Here is a 22454-nt window from a genome sequence, read left to right as displayed (position 1 = left end):
GGTCTAGGGCCCACGGTTTGTGATTGGTATGCAAAGCAGGAGTTAATTAGTGATCCACCTACTTCAAAAGGATTTTGTGAAATATTTTGATGCTATAAGAATTAATCTATCATCAATGAGGAAATGACATTGCTGGAAGATTTGCCTCAAGATGTACTGGGGAGCTCCCCCACTGCCATCCCACGCTCCTAGGGCAGAGAATGTGAGCCAGTCCCAGCACCCGGAAGGAAGCTCCCCCGCCACCATCCCATGCTCCTAGGGCAGAGAAGGTGAGCCATGTGGGCGCTAGAAGCAACCCGCCCCTCTGTGGAAATGAGAAGACACGTAACCAAGCCTCCAAAACAGACTTCTGAGTCACCTACAGAAACCCCAAAGGGAAGCGAGATGGAATGATCTGATGCTCAACAACCTGGACTCTCTGAACTGACAACAGAAGAGGATCTGGGAAAAATGAAATCAGAAATAATTTCTCAGATAACAGCAAAGATTGTGCTCATAGTGCAAGACATGATTAATAAATCTAGAGAGGACACAGATAAAAAAATAGAGGATCTGAGAAACATGATGGAATCCCAACATAGGAAACAAATGGAATCCATAAAACAGATGCAAACAGATTTCCAGGAGATTAAAAATGACATCGAAGGTCTGCACAGCAGAATGAACCAATGTGAGGATAGAATTTCACATATAGAAGATAAGATTGCAATTAGTGGCCAGGCAAAGAAAAATTGCTTCAACATTGTAAGGGACCACAAGATATCAATCCAGCAGCTGCTAGACAATGCAAAGAAGACTAACATAAGACTGATTGGAGTCAATGAAGAAACAGGAGAGAGTGCACATGACATAAAAAAAAACTGTTCACAGAAGTGATGGCAGAAAACTTCCCAAGCGGGGAAAAGAACTTGCCATACAGATAAGTGAGGCATATAGGACTCCAGCTAGCCATGATCAAAAAAAATCTACACATAGGCATATAATCGTTAGGATCCCAGAAATCCAACAGAAGAACAAAATTCTACAAGCAGTGAGAGAAAAGAAACAAATCACATACAAAGGGAAGCCCATCAGAATCACAGCAGATTTCTCGATGCAAACACTCAAGGCAAGAAGAGCTTGGAGTGATGTATTTCAATCCCTAAAGGAAAACAGCCTCCAACCCAGATTGATGTACCCTGCAAAACTATCTTTCAAAATTGATGGAGAAATAAGATACTTTCATGAGAAAGAGCACCTCAGGAACTTCATGAATACCAAACCAGCACTCCAAAAAATTTTAGACAATACCCTAGGAAAAGACAATGAGGATCACAACCCCAGGAAACCCAGCAGAATGAATCCATTGGGTGTGACAAATTAAATGCAAAGGGGGAGAATCCAACAAAAAGAAAAAGTCATGACGAGGCTTTTAAAACTTTTAACTTCATCTCCCTAATGAGTGTATAATTCAATCTTTTCATTGTACTGATTAGTATTTTTCTGATTGTAGAGTTGCACACCTTTCCTTGTGCTTTACTGGCTATTTATCATCTTCTTATGTCTACTTTTTAATTGGGTTGTCTATTAATAAGCTGTAAGAGTTCTTTATGTATTCTGGTCATAGGTTATATGCATTGTAAATATGGTCTGTTTAAGGACTACTTTTCATTTTAATGATGTCATTTAAAGTTCTAAATTTTGATGGAATCTCATTTATCAAATTTTTTTCTTTTATACGTCATGTTTTTTGTATCCTAGGTAGTTCTTGCCTACCCTGAATTCATAAACATTTTCCCTTATAATTTCTTCTTAAAGTTTTATATTTTTAGGCTTTCATATTTAGGTTCATAGATCCTTTCAAGTTATTTTTAAGTATGGAACTAAAGGGTTGAGGTTAATTTTTTATATATAGATACCAAGTGTTCTAGTGCCATTTGCTGAAAACACTATCTTTTCCTTGGCTCTTGAATTGAGTTTATATTCTATAAAATGCTAATGTTAAATAATCTTTCAAAGCTCAGTGTACCATATATGTGTGGTTCTATTTCTAGATTCTCTGTTTTATTCCAATGATCTATATGTCTTTCCTTACACCAACACTGCCTTGATTACTGTAGCTTTAGAAGAAGTCTTAAAATTAGATACTAAATGTCTTCCAACACTTTTTTTTTTACTTTTCTAGGTCCGTTGTACTCCTACATAATTTTTTAATTTCAATATCCAATTCTTCATTTAGAGCAAGTATACACAGATATATACATACATATACATATATATATATAAAACCTTGTGTTTTCTAATCCTGCTAAATTCAAATACAAGATCTAGGGGCTCCTAGAGATTTCTTAGTATTTTCTCTGTAGATGATCATTTCATCTACATATAAAGACGTTGCTTCTACCTTGCCAATCCTATCCTAATTGTGTCATTTTATTGCCAGACTATTTTGGTTGGGCCTAGGTTTCAAAGTTTAATGGACAGATAAAGAGTAAGCATATCTGCCCTTGTTCCCCACCTTAAGGAGAAAGCATTGTATCTTCTCCATTCATATAAGGTGTTCTCACTGGAAGTATGGAGTACATGTCTTTAATCTGTTGAGAAGGTTCTGTTCTACGTCTAGTCTCCTGACAGCTTTTACCATGAACAGCTGTGGAATTTAGTCCAATACTTTTTCTCCAACTAGTGACAGGATCATATGGCTTTGTCCTTTCCTCTGTTAAAATGATAAATTTTGGGGGTGGATCTTCCAATGCTGAACCAACACTGCCATCCCTATAACAAAACCACTTTCTACATACTGCCAGATCTGACTTTTAACAGTTTGTTTTGTCAAACAAATTTCTATCTATGTTCATATTTTTTTCTTCTATTATCTTTATCCAGTTTTAGGATTAGCACAATATTGATTTCCTACAATGAGGGGAGAAGTGTTCCTTTTTTTTCTGCTTTAAATGTTTGATATAACTTATCAGTTAAAATGTATACAAGCCTGTTGTTGTCATATAGGTAGGTTTTCAAGCTAGGAATATACTTTCTTTAATAGGTGCTATTCAAATTTTACATTTCTTCCAGAGTTAGTTTCATTAATTTGTCTTCCAAGGTACTTATGCTTGCTATATCCTTTTAAATTCTGTAAAATCTGTGGTAATGTCTCCTAGGTCTTGATATTTTAATCCTAAAAATGTATAATTAATATTGTGTAATAGGATGTAAAAGCCTAAAGGGGCAGGGGAAGTGGGAGAGGTAGGAGAAAGGAAAGAAGGGGAAAAATATGAGAAATGGAAACAAAATCTTTGCAAATAGGGAAGGGTGGAAGGGGTGCAGGGAGGGCAAGGGAAGGGGAAGAAAATAATAAGAACCAAGATATTCATGTAATGGTACAAGATCCCAATGATGTATGTAAATGTATTTTATACCTAAAATGTACCAATAAACTTAATAGGGGAAAAAAAAAGAGGTACTGGGAAGTGGCACTCTTACCAAAACAGGAATTTTCTTCTCTATTATCATGAATTTAAGGATTATAAAGAAAAAAAATGAAGGACCAGTTTTGACTTCCATTTAGCTGTGAGTTTTTCCTAATATTCTTTTTTTTTTTTTTTTTTTTTTTTTTGTACCAGGGATCAAACTTGGGTCTTTGTGCTTGTGTAGCAGGTGGCAAAAACACTGAGCTAAATCTCTGGTCCCCTAATATTCTTTTTATTAATCTGTTCTGTGTACATTCACTATTTGTTTTATTAGTCTTTGTCACGTAAAAGTTTTTACTCCCAATAGATAGACCTGACATTTGGGTCAGTTATGTAAAGAATACTGTATATCCCATGACACTATTTGGCTTAGTCAGTTTCTTATTCTAGACTTTCTGCTGTTATTGCAAATGTTATAGCTATACAAATCAATATTACGCTATTATAAATAAGAGGAATAGCTGGGTCAAGTGGAATTTCTACAGTTAGTTTTTTGAGTAATTTCCCTACTGATTTCCATAGTGGTTGTGTCAGTTTACAGTCCCACTAACAAGGAAGAAAGGTTCCTTTCTCCCCACAGCCTTGCCAGCATTTGTTATTGGTTGATTTCTTGATGGTAGCCATTCTTTCTGGAGTGAGATAGAATCTTAGAGTTGTTTTAATTTGCATTTCTTGAATGGCCAATGATGTTGAATATTTTTTCATGCATTTATTGATCATTTCTATTTCATCTGAGTAGTGTTGATTCATTTCAGATGTCCACTTTTAATTGGATCTTCAAACTTGGGGGATTCTAATTTTTTTGAGTTGTTTATATAGTCTAGATATTAGTTCATTGTCTGAGGAGTAGCTGGCAATTTTTTTTCCCATTCTGTAGTTGTTCCTTCATTCTGTTAGTGGTTTCCTTTGCTGTGCATAAGCTTTTTAATTTAACGTGATCTCATTTGTTGATTCTTGGTGTTATGTATTGTGCAACCACAGTTTTGTTCAGAAAATTTTGCCTATATGTATATCTTCAAGCGTTTTACCTATTTTGTCTTCCAGCAGATCTTTCATTCATTTTGGTTTTAGTTTAGTGCATGGTCAGCTATAGAGACATAGGTTCAACCTTTCACAAGTCAATAGCCAGTTTCTCCAGCACCATTTGTTAAATAAGCTATCTTCTTTCCAGTGAAGGCATCTGTCCCTTTTGTCAAAAATAACATAGTTGAGTGTGCCTGGAGTTGTTTTTGTATCTTCTATTCTCTTCCATTGATCAACCTGATTTTTAGTTTTTATTTTTATTTTTTGCCAATACTGTGCTGTTTTTATCACTGTAGCTTTGTGGTATAACTTGAAATCTGGGATTGAAATGCTCTCTGCCTTGCCATTGGTGCCCACAATTGCTTTTGGTGTTCTAGGTCTCCTCTGGTTCCAAGTGAATTTTAGGATTGCTTTCTCCAGTTTTGTAAAGAATGTTATTGGTATTTTCATGGGGATTGTATTAACTCTGTATAACAGTTTTGGAAATGTGACTATTTTGACTATATTGATTCTGCCTATCCAGGAACAAGGGATATCTTTCCATTTTTTAAATATACTCTTCAATCTCCTTTTTCAGAATATTATGGTTTTGATTGTAGAGGTCTTTCACTTCCTTGATTAGATTAATTCCTAAGTATTTCATTTTGGGGATGCTATTGTGAAGGGTATTACTTCCTTAATTTACGTCTCAGTGAGTTTTTCATTTTTGTACAGGAGAGCTATTGATTTTTGAATGTTAACTTTGTATGCTGCTGTATTGCAGAATTTGAATAGTAATTTTAGGAGTCTTTTGGAGTTTTTGGAGCCTTCTATGTGCAGGATCATGTCATCTGCAAACAATGATAATTTAAATTCTTCCTTTTCAATCCATATTCTTATTTCTTTCTCTCCTGTATTGCTCTCATTAATGTTTCAAGAACTCTATTAAACGGAAGCGGTAATAGTGGACATCCTTGTTTTGTTCCTGATTTTAGAAGGAAAACTTTCAGCTTCTCTCTTTTTAGTACGATGTTGGTAGTTGGTTTGTCACAGCTGGCTTTTATAAAGTTGATGTAATGACCTTCTATTCCTATTTTCTTCAGTGTTTTTTTTTAAATCACGAATGGATATTGGATTTTGTCAAATGATTTTTCTGCATCTATTGAGACGATCATGAGATTTTTGTCCTTCCTTCTGTTTATGTGGTGTATTACATTTATTGATTTGTGCATGTTGAACCATCCTGGCATCCCTGGAATGAATACTACTTGGTCATGATGTATGATTTTTTTGATGATTTATTGCATTGTTTGCCAGTATATTATTGCATCTGTATTCATTAAAGAGATTGGCCTATAGTTTTCTTTTCTGGTTGGGTCCTTTTCTGGTTGCTTCCAGGAATGACTTTGGGAATATAGCTTCCCTTTCAATTTCATTAAAGAGTTTGAGGAGTACTGGCATTAGATCTTCTCTAAAGTTCTTTTAGAATTCAGCAGTGTATCCATCACTTAGTAGTTTTTTTATGACTTCTTCAATTTCACCAACTGATATTAGCTTATTCAAGATTTTTACATCTTCTTAGTTCAGATTTGGTAGTTGATATGAATCTTGAAAGTTTCCATCTCCTTTGAATTTTCCATTTTAGTAAAGTACAGGTTCTCAAAGTAGTTATCAATAATCTGGAATTCAGCAGAATCCATTGTGATTTCACCTTTTCATTTACAATTCATGGATTTGGGTCTTTTCCTTCTTTATTTTGGTAAGATTAACTGAGAATTTGTCTATTTTATTTACTCTTTCAAAGAATCAAATATTTGTTTCATTGATTCTTTCAACTGTTTTTTTTAGTCTTTAAGTTTATTAATTTGTGCCCTGATCTTTATAATTTCCTTCCTTATATTAGCTTTAGGTTTGGATTTTTCTTGTTTTTCTAGGACCTTGTGGTACATTATTGGGTTATTTATTTGTGGTCATTCTGTTTTTTCTGGTGTGGGAATTCAGAGAGTTATGAACATCTCTCATAAGACTGGTTTCATTGCATCCCGTGGCTTCTGGTATGTCAGACTGGCATTACTGTTTAATTGTAGAAACTGTGTAATTTCTTCTGTGACCCATTGATTATTTAAGAGAGTATTGTTTAATTTCCATGTGTTTGCATAGTTTAAGTAGCGGATTTTTGCCACTGATTTCTAGTTTTATTGCACTATGATCTGATAATACACATGGGATAATTTTGTTTCTTTTGCATTTACTTAAGAGTGCTTTATTGGCTAATACATGGTCTATTTTGGAGAAAGTCTCATGTGCTGCTGAGAAGAATGTGTACTCTGTTGTTCTTGGGTGGAACACTCTGTAGATATCTATTAAGTCCCTTTGTTTAAAGGCTTGGTCAACCCTGATATTTCTTTGTTGATGTTTTGTCTAGTTGATCTGTCCATTTGTGACTGTGAGAATAGGGGTCTCCCATTCCTATTGTATTGGTGTTTATCTGATTTTTCATGTTCATTAGTGTTTGTTTTATGAAGTTGGATAGTACATATATAACTGTTAACTCTTCCTTTTGAATTATTCCTTTAACTGATACATGTGACCTTCTTTGTCTCTTCTGAGCAGTCCTACCTTGAAATCCACTTTGTTTGAAATTAGAATCACAATTCCTGCTTTTTTCTGGGTTCCTGCTGCATGGAACATTGTTTTCAATCCTTTGATTTTTAATCTGTGAGTATCTTTTTGAGTTAAAGTGTTTCTTGTATGTTGACTATTATTGGGTTTCCTTTCTTAATCCATTTTGCTAATCTGTGTTTTTGACTGGGAGATTGAGACCATTCACACTGGGAGTTATTACTGAGAGGTATTGACTTACTCTTGTCATTGTACTATTTTCCAGTTTCAGATTTACTCACTTTTCTTCTTTTACTTAGCTGTCTTTTTGACTTATTGACATTGTTGGCTTCATTGTTTGTTGTTGTTTTTGTTTTGTTTTGTGGTACTGGGGATCAAACTCAGGACCTTGCGCTTGTGAGGCAGGCAGTGGCACCACTGAGCTAAATCCCCAGCCCTTCATTGTTTCTTTCTAAGATAATCCTTGACAATTTTTTGTAATGCCGGTTTGGTGGGCATGAATTTCTTGAGGTGGAAATACCTTATTTCCACCATCAGTTTTAAAGGAAACTTTTGCAGGTTGCATAAATCAGAATCAGAGGTTGTTATCTTTTAGGGGTTGAGAGACTTCACTCCAGGCCCTCCTGGCCTTTAAGGTTTGTGTAGAGAAGTCCACTGTGAGTCTAATAGGTTTACCTTTGTATGTGATTTGCTGCCTTTCTCTAACAGCTTTTAAGATTTTGTCCCTGTGATGGACTTCTGGAATTTTGAGTATAATGTGGCATGAAGAGGATCTCTTTTGCTCATAGCGATTTGGGGTTGCCTATGCCTCACTTATCTGTATGTTTATTTCTTTCCATATAACTGGGGAGTTTTCAGCCATTATTTCTGTGCACAAGTTATTTATGTCATTTGTGTTGTCTTCTGATTTTTAACTTATTCCAATTATTCTTAGATTCATCTTCTTTGAATCATCTGGGAGTTGCTGGATCAATTTTTCCTTTTCTCTTGCTGTTTTTAAGATGTTTTTGAGTAGTTGGTCTTTGAAGCCATCATTGTCTTCTAGTTCTGAAATTCTATTCCTACATTGGTCCATCCTGCTGCCCATACTTTCAATATCATTTTTAATCTCCTGGAATTCTAATCAAAACCTTTTCATGTATTCTAATTCTTTATTGAACTGGTCATTCATGTTTTGTATCATTTTGTTTAGCTCATCTAGCTTTCTATTAGTGTCTTCTGAGAGCTCCCGCGCCTCTTTGGTTATTACTTCCAATATGTTTAGTTATATCTTCTATAATCTTGGTGAGTATCACTTTGAGCTGTTTTCTAACTTCTTCTGCTATGCTTTTGAAATGTGTGGGTTATACTATTCTGCCCCTTGGTGCCCCCTGATTGGCTTCAGGGAAATTTGGGATTCATTTTGCTGCCTTTTCTTCCAATGTTTCTATTGTTTTTGTTTGTTTTGTGCTGAGGTTTCTGGATGCTTATCCTCTAAAGACCTTGTTGCTAGTACAGAGATTTCTTCAATTACTTTTCAGTGATGTGTTTTGGGTGTGGCTAACTGGAATCCTTTGCCACAGTCCCTGATGCAACCATATTGGTTATTTTGGGAAAGGAGGATGCAGTATTTTGGGTGTGGCTAACTGGAATCCTTTGCCACAGCCCCTGATGCAACCATGTTGGTTATTTTGGGAAAGGAGGATGCAGTGTAGTTATCCCAGTAGCAAAATTCTCTGGGAATGTACTCTACTATTGAGTAGGAGATTAGGGCATGGAAAAGCTGGCTGAGGAAGTAGGTGTGACCTGTTAATTACAAGATCCCAGAACACATGCGTAGAACAGTTCCCAAAGCCCTGCATATACACTTCTTGTGAGAATTTGAGCAGATTTTCAATAGGATAGTCTAGACCTGACATCAGCCTGAGGTATGGGATCCCAGTACCACTTCTCAGGACTCGAATGTAGAAGTTCTCATGGTTTTCCATGAGATTTGGATAGTATAAAAGGCCACAGACACCAAGAAGAGCCTGCTATGGTGGCTTTCCTCATGACACTCCACCCTGCCTTTTCCAAGGTGTACTTTTATCTTTCTTTTTCCTATTTTATCCAGCTCACGCTCTCTCTGAAGAGCTAGCTTCTCTCTCACACCTCACTTTTACCTTTTCAAATAAACTTTGTCTCTGCTTTTTGCTCATTTCATTCAATTCTTTGTTTGAGGCCAAAAGAACCTGGAATCCAACTCCAGAAGGAGAAGTGAGCGACCTAAAACCTGATAATGTTTAATTGGTGAGTCACTGTCAGAAGAAGCTACTTGATAACAGTATTGTTAATGTCACAAAGGCAATCTGAGTGTTGGTTTACAGAGAAATAGCGAAAATTATGTGACCCTGTTACTTTCAAGTGAAACAGTTATAGTACTGTTGTCTAAGACCAATTAGATATAACCATACCAAAAGAGCCAATTATATACCACCCTGAATCCTGGATAAGAAACTGTCAAGTATGAAGTAAACATTAAGGCAACCCAGGTATTGATTACAGCTAATATGTACTAAATGTAATAGCTGTATCTCTGCTAATGGTAGAAAAGAATTCAACAGTTTTACAGAGTTAACTACCTAAAGAGTAACAAAGCTTTATGGATATATATATATATATATATAATATATAAATTATAATATATATATATACACACACACATAAACACACACACACAGGATTTTGCTATGTAGTTCAGGCTGGCCTTGAACTCACTATGTAGCCCAGGGTGGCCTCAAACTCGTAGCAATTCTCCTGCCTCTGCCTCCTGAGTGTTGACGTTATAGGCTTGTGCCACCATGCCTGGTCTATGGTTATACTATTAAAAATTTAGGCTTTGGGAATGGAGGGATGCAGGAGGAAAATTTTGATACCTTAAACTCTATGACATGAAAAGGAAGATAGAGAAGTGGTACAAAGATCTGATTGGGAAGTAGAAGGATGTCTATATAATTGGGTATAGGTAGGAAAACAAACTGGCAAGAAATAGAAGGTAAAAGAAAAAGAGAGAAAAATTATACAAAGAGTAAAAATAAGAAAGAAGGACTTAACCAGAGAAAATTTAAAAGTGTGAAGAGACAAATATAGAGAAATAAAAGAAAAAAGAGATTAGAAGCATAGTTGAAGAACAAAGGAAGATTACCCCACTGCTCAGGAAACTGGCGAGGAAGACAGTAGGAAGGAAAGAAGAAAAAACAAAAACAAGAACAACACAAAACAAAACTCTAGAAACAATGTGCACACTTACAAAAAACCCCAAACAAAGAAACAAACAAAAAACCCTACAATGAAACAAAAATTTTAAAAACCTAAAACAAAGAAAAAAAAGAAATTTTTCTGTGATTTCAAGCCTGCAGTTATCTCCTGAAGTCTACAGTTTTGTGGCAGTGTCTAATTCAAGGCATAACTCTGCTCTTGCTAGTAGATGAAGGAGGCAGTCAGAGCCCAAATCTGTGCTGGATAATCATCACCAAACTGGCAGTAGGATTAGCGTGGGGTGCCAGTTCTGGGACTTTCAAATCCACAGAAATTCAGACTGTACCTGACATCTGGCTGTGGAGATGAGGCCTTATTTGTTTAGCTTACAACACTCTGGGTATCTCTTGCCTGCCTGACCATGGCTCCTGGACCATGGATGCCTCCTGTGGTTGTCCCTCACCCAGTCACTATGGGTGTTTAACACTGAGCCCTGAGATGAAGCCAACTAACTCACAGCTGCTCAGAGTCCTGGGTTCCGTTGGCCCCTCCCTAGAATGGCATCTACCCAAGCACTGGCTCCAGGGGATATGGCAGATGCTTGAACTGGAGTCACTTACCAGCTGTCGAAGTGCGCTGCATCCACTGCTCCATCCCACTGATGCTTTTCTCCCTGAGAGAGAGGAAACCACCCCTCCATATGGAATTGGGCAACTATGGGTTAACTGTGTTATTGGACAACTATGGGTTAACCGCATAGCTCTTTGTGGAATGCACCTGAGTGAGTAACCATGGCAATTTCTATAATCTGTCACCACAGGAGTGTAACAGACTGAGAAAGTCCTACCAAACTCTTTGCCCCCCGCCCCCCGCCCCGTGCTCTGCTTTGTGTAGATCCTGCTTGCTATATTCCCAGGGAAACTCCAATGAAATTAAGCCTTATAAATGTAAAAAGAGGTATCTAAAGAAGAGCAAACTTCTTTTCAGGGCTCTTGAGACTTACAGGAGTCATTTGCTGAGCCACTGGCATTAAAATTGATTTGCTCCTCTTTTGTGTATCAGAGTGGTCTGGTTGGGTATCCCACCTTGTCTCCTGCCTCACCTGAAGGCCTCTGGAGTCACCCAATTTCACTGTGTCTCTATAGATTCCAGCTTCTTTTCTCCTGAGCCACAAGTCAGGAGCTAGGAAGAAAGTGCAAATTTATCCTTCCTTTTTCTGCATTGTGTCCTGTCTCTTCAACTTCTCTGTAGGCTCCAATTTTCCCTTCAGATCCTTCCTGGGTCCCAGGGATCCCCTGCCTACTTTTTCTTCCCCAACTTGTCATTTTCCAGTGTCTGGGTCCCAAATCTTGGATAGGCCGATTTGTTGCCGCTTACTGCTCCACCATCTTCCCTCTGATCCAAACTGGTACATTCTTTTTTTTTTTTTTTTAATATTGAAAAAAATTTTTTTTCTTAAGTTCTTTTATTGGTACATTTTAGGTATATAATACGTTCACATTTATCATTGGGTGTTTGTACCTGTACATGATATATCTTGATTCTTATTTTTTCCCCATTACCTATGCACCCTTCACCCCCTCCACCCTTCCCTATTTACATAGACATCATTTCCATTTATTTTTCTTTTCTCATAATTTTTCCTTTTCCTTCTTTCCTTTTCCCTTCCCCTCCCTTCACCCCTACGTCTTTGGACCTTTTTTCCTATTTCAAATGATCAATTATTCATTTTAATCATGTTAACCCTTATTTACACTATCAGTTTCTCACACTAGATAAACTATTCAGTATTTACACATGTGTGTCCTATTTATTTCACTTAAGAGTACGGCCTCGATATGCATCCATTTAGCTATACATGACTCTAGTTTTTCATTCTTTATGGCTGAGTAGTACTCCATTATATATATAAAAAAACTTCTTTATCCAGTTTCCAGTTGATGGGCACTTGGGCTACTTCCAAGCTTTAGCTATTACAAACTGTGCCGCTATAAACATCGGTGAACATACACTGCTATGGTATGATTCTTTTAATTCTTTTGGGAAGATCCCCAGCAGGGGAATAGCTGGGTCAAATGGGATCTCTGGTCCTAGTTCTTTGAGGTATCGCCATACTGATTTCCACAGTGGTTGCACCAGCCTGCACTCCCACCAGCAATGGCGAATGGTTCCTTTCTCCCCACACCCAGGCCAGCATTTGTTATTGATTGATTTCTTGATAGCAGCCATTCTTTCTGGGGTGAGGTGGAATCTCACTGTTGTTTTCGATCTGTATCTCTCGAATAACCAGTGATATTGAACATTTTTTTTCATATATTTATTTGCTGCTTTTACTTCTTGTTCTGAGAAATATGTGTTCATTTCAGATGCCAATTTTTGAACTGGGTCTTTGAATTTGGGGGGGTCTGATTTTTTTTCAGTTCTTTATATATTGTAGATAGTAGTCCTTTGTCTGAGGTACAGCTGCTAAAATATTTTCCCTCATTGTAGGTTGTCTGTTAGCTTTGTTGGTGGTTTCTTTTGCAGTGCAGAAGCTTTTTAATAAGATGAGATCCCAGCCAAACTGGTACATTCTTAAAAGACAAAGATTTGCCACCATTTGTGATATGCAAAATAATCTACTGTGGAACTAGTGTCAAAGGTCTGGGCTGGAGTCACATATCTATCTCTGCTCCCATGCAAATCTAACCCACAGAAGAATTTTTTACATTTACAAGAGAAGCTGGCTCATGCCTCTAGTCCCAGCTCCTGAGAGGCTGAGGTGGGAGGATCATTGTTCACATGAAATACAGACCAGCCCGTGCAATGTTGTGAGATCCCATATCAAAATCAAATGAAAACAAAAAAGGTTTAAGCCAACAAGGGCAATGAAAAAGGTGAAGAAATGGCAATAGAGGAGAAATGTCAGTAAAATTTTGTATTTGTATCATAGTGCCAAAACATGTCATAGTCTCTAGAAGAAAGCAGAAGTGACTATTTGAAATCTGTTTCTTGATTCCTGAACCTAATAAATAGCACACAGACAGTAAGACCCTGCTCTGGATTTCACCTCCAAGTACAGAGTAGAACTTGCTCTTCTCTTTTTTACATTTGCTGTATATTCATTCTCTTGAGTGTCTTCACTTTTTTCAATATGTATAATTATATAGTTTATTAGAATTAATTTAACACGATATACAAAATATGAACAGTAGACATTTTTAGGTTCATTAACCACTTCAAATACAGAAATGTTGAGATGGCAGAAACTATACTACGCTTTTCTGTCCAATGAATCTAGCTCACTAGTTCAGGCTGAACATTCACTCTCTGAAGCACTTCTTCAGGCACGCAAAAAACAGGACTAATGGGTTTAATTTGTTCTTCTCCCAGAATTGTCAATCCAGCAATGCCAAATAATGTATGAAAAGGATCCACCATATCTCCTGGCCTGTCTGCAAAACCTCCAGTTTCTTCATCTTACATGCTAAAATAAAACTGCATAGTTTGTCTCTATCAACCCAATGAAGCCTTCCAATTATCTTTAGGGATGCCAAAACCCACCATGAATAGCAAACATCTGGCAACTTCTCTGGTCTTCCATTCAGTCCACCTGAGGGTAACTGTCGTTCACAAAGGCATCAACCAAGTAAATCAGAATTTACTTGATGTAACTGACTAGTAATAGCCAGGAATCCTGTCCAGCATGAGATTGAGAACCTGGTCTGGAGCCATATCCACCATCAAAGTTCATACAGGATAAGACAAATTCGATTGCCCTTTCCACATTAATAGCATCAAGCTTCCCCAACAGAGCCACAGTTGCCACCGCACAAAAAGTGAATCTTGAATCAATTTCTCCCCACATGTCTCCAGCAAAGGAATCATGTTCTTTCTGTAGACTTTGCACATATTCCACAACTTTATTTACATTAATAACATTAATACTATCATACAGAGTAAGAATCTGGACAGCACTGAGAGTATACAAAAGATGAGGATCATGCCCAATGCTAGCACTTATTCCACCAAACTCATGTTGGCAGGACTTAATAAATGTCAGAATTTCTTCTCTATTCATGCAATCAAGTTGTCCCATGAGATCCATCACTGTCAAATCCCAATAGATGCCACTCATTCTCAAGTACTCAGACATGCAGTACTCATAATCACCTTTCTTCGATCCATAGGATGCAATATAATCCACATGTTTCTCCGATAAAAGGGTGTCAGGTGCATCGGACTTGAGAGTAACATCCTTCTCTAGGGTGCCCATGTTGGAGAGTCAAAAAAAGCGAATGTCTTCACTTTTGATGTTGCTTCAGCTTACTATCCTTCCCTCACCTACACTGCCTCAGATCCCTGCTACTTTGATAAGGTTCAAATCAACAGAAAATATTTCTTCCTGTGTACTGCAAATAGCATTTGCAGGAAATCTCCGTTGCATTTAGTTGGTGGCCTGTTTCTTTCTCCTACTAGTCTAGTAGGCCCTCTTATTAATCTCTCTGCCATGACTGTATTCCTTGTACCTGATAGGTCTGTTGTGATCATCACCAATGGAATAACTATCATGTCTGAATAGATACACCAAGGAGATTTAAGATAGGTACAGGACTCTAGCACACTGCTATAAAAATTAGTCTTAATCCTCAGAGCACAAATCCTCAACAGAAAATCACAGTTTATCAATCCTGGATCCACTCACCAAACAAACACGGAGCACCTTGGGGACCACTTGTGCTGGTGCAGGGAATTCTAAGACAACACAGAGTGCGCAGGCAGGAAAGCGGTCATCAGGGAGCACAGTGAGGCCAATTTTGGCCTTAAAATGTGCAAGCTGGGCAGGGACTGCAGGGGGCTGGGGGTGAGTGAGCTGTGTTTGGGTAGAGGAAGCAATGTGGCCAAAGGCAGGGAGCAGAGGAGGGGCCACATCCGGGGAAATCACCAAAAAACAGTTTTAACGTTGAGAATATCTCTGTAAAGGGGATAATTATAGTTCAATGACTGAGAGAGTATGTTTCAAGATCAAAAACACTTTCTGCAAGGTGTCCTGGCTTTTGACCTCTTAATTTGCTTTCAACAGTATCCTCACAGTAGCTGTCTTGGCTGTGGCTGTCCTTCAATGAAATAGCTGGGTTTCTCTGCTAACCTCTATCTGCTGGGCAGGCACTGTGCTAGGACCTCAGGGTGTGGTGAGTAATAGGCAAATATCTTCCTCTCCCTCTTAGCATTTATTAGAAGGAAGTCATGGCTAATTGAAAACAAATTTCCAACTGGAGAGTTCTACAGAATGGAAAGCACAGTGTTTATGGGAAATTTAGCAGAAGTGATAAACCTGTTTAGTATGTTCTAGGTGACACCTGAATGCTGAGCTGTAGTCAAATGAGCCAGGTGGGAGAAAATAGGGACAAATGGCAGCTGAAAAAACAGCATATTCTTTGTTCCAGAGGGAACAGGGAAGGGTAGGCTGGTGAAGACACTGATAGCAGTGCCATGTTCTCTATGACATACATCAAAGAAATGAAATTGGAGGGAGCAGAGCCAGACCCAGGTGCAAATCCTCAAGACAATGGGACTTAGAATTTACCTGAAGTTTATGGAAAAGTTTCTGAATTTTATGTTTTCATTTTTTAATTTATTTTTAATTTTTTGGTACCGGGGATCAAACTCTGGTCCTTGTGCTTGAGAGGCAGGCGGCAGAACCACTGAGCTAAATCCCTGGCCCAAAGTTTCTGAATTTTAAACTGGGGCACAGGAGGTTCAAAAGCTCATTTAAAAACCACTGTAGGCGGGACTCTGGGAGTCAAATGTGAAAAATAGAGCAAAGAAACCTGCAGAGAAGAATGCAGAGGACATAGAGGTAACAGAATGAAAAATAAACTATAATGAGTCAGAGATAAGCGAAGTATCACATCCATAGAACAAGTAGGGTTGTTCTAATAAAGAGATAACCAGAAAAATAATGAGGACCCCTTAGTGTTTATCAGTATGACCTCATTAGTGACACATTTAATGGGAGAGTTGAGAGATACCCTGTCTCTCTCTACCACGTGGGGCCAAAGACAAATCAAGAGCCCTGGGGAAGGCATGAGGCTGCTAGGGAAGCTGACACTGATCACCCTATCGTGGGAGTGGACCATCTCAGAACAGGTACCTCCTGCCTTTGAACATCCACATCAGGAGGAGCAATAGCCACTGGGTGGACTTCTCAGGCATGACCTTGACAGACTGAGCTTTGTAGTGTCTTTAGACTCCAAAGCTGCTAGACAGGAAGTCTGCTAAAACGAGTTTCAAAGGATGGTCATTGCCTCACCACTCAGAGGGAAGTGGAGCTTGCAGACAAATTTTGTTGATTTGCAAAACTCAGACAAAGGTATGTTTCTAGCATTCATTTATGTAACAGCAAATTTATACCAACTATGCTATTTGATCTAAATTGTTGTTTGAAGAAGAATGAGAGGGAAGTAAGATGGTACCTGGGAGTCTTGTGGATAAAACTGTTTCCTCAAAAATAGTTCCTGTATTCCAGGATTCCGATCCCATGAAACCTGGAGGGAATCCTTGTTGTTTTAGTGTTCAGTGACTGAAGACTAGGGATGGACCTCTCTGTCCTTATGATCCTTTACATTGACTCAGGTAAATCACAGTGGTTGGGCTGACAGAAGGAATCAATGTGATGCATTCTGTGAAAGGGCATCAGCGTGAACTTGCCAGGGGGCAGCTCTGCATCCTGAGCTGCCGAGGCCCTTGAGAGGCCATGGTTGTGTGGGGTGCATCCAATGTTTACTCAGCTGGTTCTATCCACTGTGCTGTGGCTGCAGGTGCAGAGGACCTAGCTTGAGGTTTGTGGGGGAGCATGGCTGCTAGGAGAATCTGCAGGGCCTACAGCAGGTGCGACAAACCTGACCCTCTACAGAAGATTAGGTGCTGGAAAGTTCAGGTGAAGCACTTACTCTCTCCTCTAGTGGTTCTGCCCTGTGTCTAGCTGTATACAGCCTTGCAACAGGACTGGGGCCCAAGCAACTCTTTCCTTCTTGGATGAGAGTGGCTTCCTGTGGCATTGTCCCTCCCCCGCCCTCCCCCCCCCCCCCCACTGACTACTTGGGTACTAGAAAATGGTATGTGGTTTGGTTTGGCAAATGCAGATCTGGGAATTGGTTTTCAGATAGCCTTGGTCTCTTGGGGTAGGAAAAGACTATGAACAAAACTTCAGTTGCCCGTGAACTAGCACAAACAATCAACAAGTGGGATCTCTGCACAGCAAGAGAAACCACCATCAGTGTGAAGAGACAACCCACAATGTGGGAAAACACTTTCACCAGCGGTACCTCAGACAAAGGTCTACTATCTCGAACCTATAAAGAACTTAAAAAAAATCAGACCTCCCAAATTTTAAGACCCAATCCAAAAATGGGCATCTGAAATGAACCGACATTTCTCACACAAGGAAGTAGACACGGCAAATAAACATGAAAAAATGTTCAACATCACTGGTCATTCAAGAGATGCAAATGAAAACAACACTGAGATTCTACCTCATTCCAGAAAGAACGGCTGCTATCATGAAATCAACCAACAACAAATGCTGGCGGGGCTGTGGGAAAAGAGGAACATTCCTCCTCTGCTGGTGGGAGTGTAGACTAGTGCAAGCACTGTGGAAATCAGTATGGAGATACCTCCAAGAACTAGGACTGGAAGTCCCATTTGACCCAGCTATTCCCCTGCTGGCTATCTTCCCCAAAGAATTAAAAGAATCATACCACAGTGATGTATGTGCACCCATGTTCATAGAAGCAGAGTTTGTAATAGCTAAAGCTTGGAAACAGCCCAAATGCCCATCAACTGGAGACTGAATAAAGAAAATGTGGGTTTTTTAAATAAAATGGAGTACTACTCAGCCATCAAAAATGAGAAATTAGAGACATTTATTGCTAAATGGATGCACATTGAGGCCATACTCTTAAGTGAAATAAACAGGACACACATGTGTACATACCAAATAGTTTCTCTAGTGTGAGAAACTGAAAGTGTAAATAAGGACTAAAAGGTATAATAGATAATGTGAAATAGGAAGAAAAGGGGCAAAGGGGAGGGGGAAGTGGGAGGGGTAGGGGAAAGGAAAGAAGGGAATGGAATTAATATGCGAAAATGAAAAAATGGAAACAAAGTCTTTGTAAATAGGGCGGAGGGATGGAGGGGCTGAAGGGAGGACAGAGGAAGGGGGAAAAATACGAACCAAGAGAGTGTGTAAAGGTGCATATCTGCAGCGATGAATGTCATTATATTGTACACCTAAAATATACCAATAAAAGGATATACAAAACAAACAAAAACAAACAAACAAAAAAACAAATAGCCTTTGTCTCGTTAGACTTTGCTGTGTATTTTACCTCCAGCCACAGAGGAGAATTCACTGTCCTGGTATTTATTGTACTTTCCTTTTCTCATGTGCATCCCCTGCTGTTTTCTCTACTTGTTAGGCACTTCTCAATCCACTCTATCTTCAAAAACACTCATAATTCTATACATTTTGGGAATATTTCATCCATCAAAATGAAATATTCTATTTGTTTCTCTTTGCTCAAATACAAAATTCAGGAAATCATAATTGAATTTAGTAGGTCTCCTGTTTCCTTGTCTTAGTAGACTAGAAGGCTTTTTATTTGTTTCCTTCTGACATGGCAACCAGCCCTGCATTGGCACATGGTAGGCCTGTACTATTCATCACCTGCTTGTGCAACTATCTAGGCTCAATCGGAAATACCAGGAAGATTAAACTACAAGAGTCTGACACACATTTGTAATCATGGGTCTTATTAATACCAAGCTAGTACAAATGCCTTAGCAAGAGAGACATGGGTTTTATCACTCCTGGATTCATCCATTTACCACACAGACAAAGAGTACTTACTGGGCCACCTAGTGCTTGGTGCTGGAAACTTGTTTTTCTTTTTTTTTTTTTGGTACTGGGGATCAAACTCAAGTCCTTGTGCTTATGAGGCAGGTGGCAGAACCACTGAGTTAGATACCCAGCCCTTTTAGTGTTTTTTTGTGTGTGTGTGTGGAAACTTGTAATATGTCCAGTGATTATGGACCTGAGTCTGGGGCATTCACTCATTAGAAAAGATGTAGCAGGAAATAGCCAGCAAGAAGAACTGAGAAGGAGCCATCTGTGAGAAAGGATGTAGTCAGAAGCTGAAGGACAAAAGTTTCTAGAAGTAAAAAGTGGTTTGTCAGTCAAATGCTGCTGACAGTTTGAGTAAGATGAGCTAAGAACAGTAACTGGAGTTGCACCAAGGAGTCATAGGAGACATCAAGGGCATGCAGTTTTAGCTGAGTGAGGGCAGGAGCCAGAGTGGAAAGAGTTCAAAAGAAAATGAGAGGTGTAGATGTGGAGGGGGATGAGAATGGATGTTTTCCTGGAAGTCTTGCTGAAAAGGGAGAAGAGGATTCAGTTGTAGCCGGAAAGTTACATGGGGTCTGTGCAGTGTTTTCTATAAGACAGGAGGTCACTAGGGCATTTTGTCCAGTGATGGAAGTGATGCAGCTCAGCATCTGGGAGAAACCACCCAGCTTGGAGCACTGAGTGGGAAGGAACAGTGACTAAATGACGAAACACTGCCTTTGACAGGAACAAAAGGCTCAGCATCCCCGAAATAAGGGGAAGGAAAGGAGGAGGAGTCTAGGAAATACTGGGATGGTAGTTTTGGTGGGATGGAGGAGAAAGTCTTTTGGGAAGTTACCACCTATTTTTCAGTGTGTTAGTGAAGCAGGAAATAGTGAGGACCCCGGCACAGACAACTCTTTAACATGAAGATAGGAGCAAAAGCAGCTTTTAATGATGCCGGCAGCTCTGGAAACCGACAGGAGTCACTCGCTGAGCCGCGGGTATCATTAAAAACCTCTTTTGCTCCTATTTTCATGTTAGAGTTATCTGTGCTGGGGTCCTCACTATTTCCTGCTTCATTTGGTGCATTGGCAGGGAAGCCCTGGGGCCTGGCACAGTCACTCGTGGCTGGTTGCCTCCCCCACAGGCAGAGCAGGGGAATTCAGCTGCTGGGATGATGAGCTCCTGCTGAGCATGCAGGAACAGAATATTCCCTGTCATGTGGGAGTCTCCCCGTATGACCAGCAGAGACACTCCAGCTGGCTGCCTGAGGAGGGCTCACATGGTGAGGACCAAACAGCATTTGGCAGACCTCTGAATCATGGTAAGGTTGAGGGGCTCCGATTTGAGGAGGAGATCCAAAAAGGAGTCTCCAGAAAAGGTTTGATCAGCCTCTGTGTTTCCATACTAGCTGTGGGACTGCAGTGAAACCAGAACACTTTAGGCTGCTGGAAGGTGGTTTTGCCCACCACTGTTGGCAGGTGGGAGTATTTGTTTGGTTGAATCTGTGAGTGCTTGTATGTGAATGAGACAGACATCACATTGCTAACTCCAGCAAGGTACACAGGGCCAAAGTGAGTGCAGAGTCCCAAACCTCTGTTCCAGGTCCGCCTCACACAGCTTAGGGCAGCACTACAGTGATAGCCAGGATCACCGGCCTGCTAACGCTAAGAGGCACCTAAAATATCTCCAAGAGGAGACTGGCCAGTGACGGACAAGGTGGTCGATGTCCTGTTCGTTGTTCGTTTCTGTGGAAGGAAAAGCTATGGGCAGGAACCATAGTAAAAACACTCGTCTAGTGATCATGATCCACAAAACAAAACAAAAAAATCCCACTTTAAAGAGGGATTTACTGGATATTATGGTCAGAAACTTACTCTGTTGTGCCCAGATCGCAAAGTCCCCAAAGACCACCAAGGAGCCGTTTCCGATGTAAACACACGAGGGTCGTTTATTCAAGCTCGAGCAGGGGCACTCAACCGTCACTGACACAACGGATCAGGATTGAGAGCCCCGAATTCCAAATCAGCAGGGTTTTTATTGTGGCTACCGCAAGGTTTGGGGATGTTCCATTTACCAGTTACATGATTGGTTGATATTTAGCAAGCATGGGGGGTTGAGGGGTGGCTACATGTAGAGTTTATGGGAAAAAGGAACAATCAGCACATTGACAGAATGTTCTATAGATAATGGGCCCGGGAGCATCTGTTTTCTGGGCAGACAGAGGATTGAGTTAGGAGCTGTGTCTCTTTTTTTTATCTGTTGTCCCACAACAAGGACATTTTATCATTAGTTTATGGGCACAAAGGAGACTAGGGGAATAGTTGACTTCAGTGAAGTGGAATTTATGTCAAGGCCACTTTACTGTCTTATATTTAAGATGGAGTCAAACTTTAAAATGGAGTTAGTTAGGTCTCACAACTCCAGGGAAACTCAAAACCCTCTATGAGATAAAATGGCCATCCTTTCAGGCTGGATGGCCCACACAAAGCTCATCAAAAAAACCAAAACACCCCCAAAAACTTAGTCCAGAAAGTGTGACAGGTTAGGTTATGGCAAAAAGCCCCAGGCACCCAGATCAGTTCCCATATGTGGACTCAGAATTACAGCTAGTTCTTTGTCTATCCTCTTGACTGAGGGAGCCCCTTTCCCGAGTTCTGGTCACCACAGGGGCCTGTCCAAACAGGCAAATACCTGCCAAAACTCGGCCATTTTTAAGGGTGATCCAGATGATTCAGCCTTAGATGTATTGAGCTTCCCTCTCCTGGACCAACCTCCCCCTTACGGGCCCCAGCTCCAGGACCCTCGGCACCTCTAGAGTCAGGCCCTTCAGTTCCAGGATGGCCCGTGCCAGCTGCAGCCTCAGAGCCTCCCCTCTTCCATTTTGACTCCACTGCGTATGTTGTCTGACCTCTGGTTTGGCCCCAAATTCCCGGTGCCTACTACATCCTCTGCTTCTTCCATGAGACCTCGTGGGACTGAAACTCCCCAGATCTAATTGATATGGAAACAAACCACTCTTGTGATATCCCCCACTGGGTCTCTCAGCCATAAGACAACTGACATTGGGGCCACAGGACAAACTAAGGCATAAGCCTTTTGCCAGCCACAGATTTGCAAAATAGGGGGCCACAAGGCGGTCCATCAGTTCTTATACATGCCTGACTGTCCAGTTCCTCCTCTTAGGGAGGGATTTGTTGGCCCAGTTAAGGGCCAAAATTTATTTTATGGACAGAAAAATGCACTTTGAACTACCACCTCCATGCTTGATCCTGGCCCTGACTGTCCCCTGGAAAATA

The 22454-nt window shown here is 39.8% G+C and overlaps 1 long non-coding RNA gene and 1 pseudogene across 1 annotated transcript; both read right to left on the bottom strand.

The window, feature by feature from the left end:
- Positions 1–10908: 10908 nt before the first annotated feature.
- On the bottom strand, positions 10909–21890 carry LOC147823646 (uncharacterized). Its single transcript, XR_015443457.1, has 3 exons — positions 21033–21890; positions 11392–11471; positions 10909–10962 (listed from the first exon to the last, which is right to left on the bottom strand). It is a non-coding gene; the product is annotated as an uncharacterized LOC147823646 (long non-coding RNA).
- On the bottom strand, positions 13536–15978 carry LOC147823647 (geranylgeranyl transferase type-2 subunit beta pseudogene; annotated as a pseudogene).
- Positions 21891–22454: the final 564 nt, after the last annotated feature.

The sequence above is a fragment of the Heterocephalus glaber genome, unplaced genomic scaffold, assembly GCF_053883595.1.
Source record: "Heterocephalus glaber isolate CG9 unplaced genomic scaffold, H.glaber_assembly_v1.0 deba00001571, whole genome shotgun sequence".
Classification (NCBI taxonomy): Eukaryota; Metazoa; Chordata; class Mammalia; order Rodentia; family Bathyergidae; genus Heterocephalus; species Heterocephalus glaber.
Note: the sequence above shows the minus strand (reverse complement) of the source record. Positions and strands in the feature narration are given on the sequence as shown.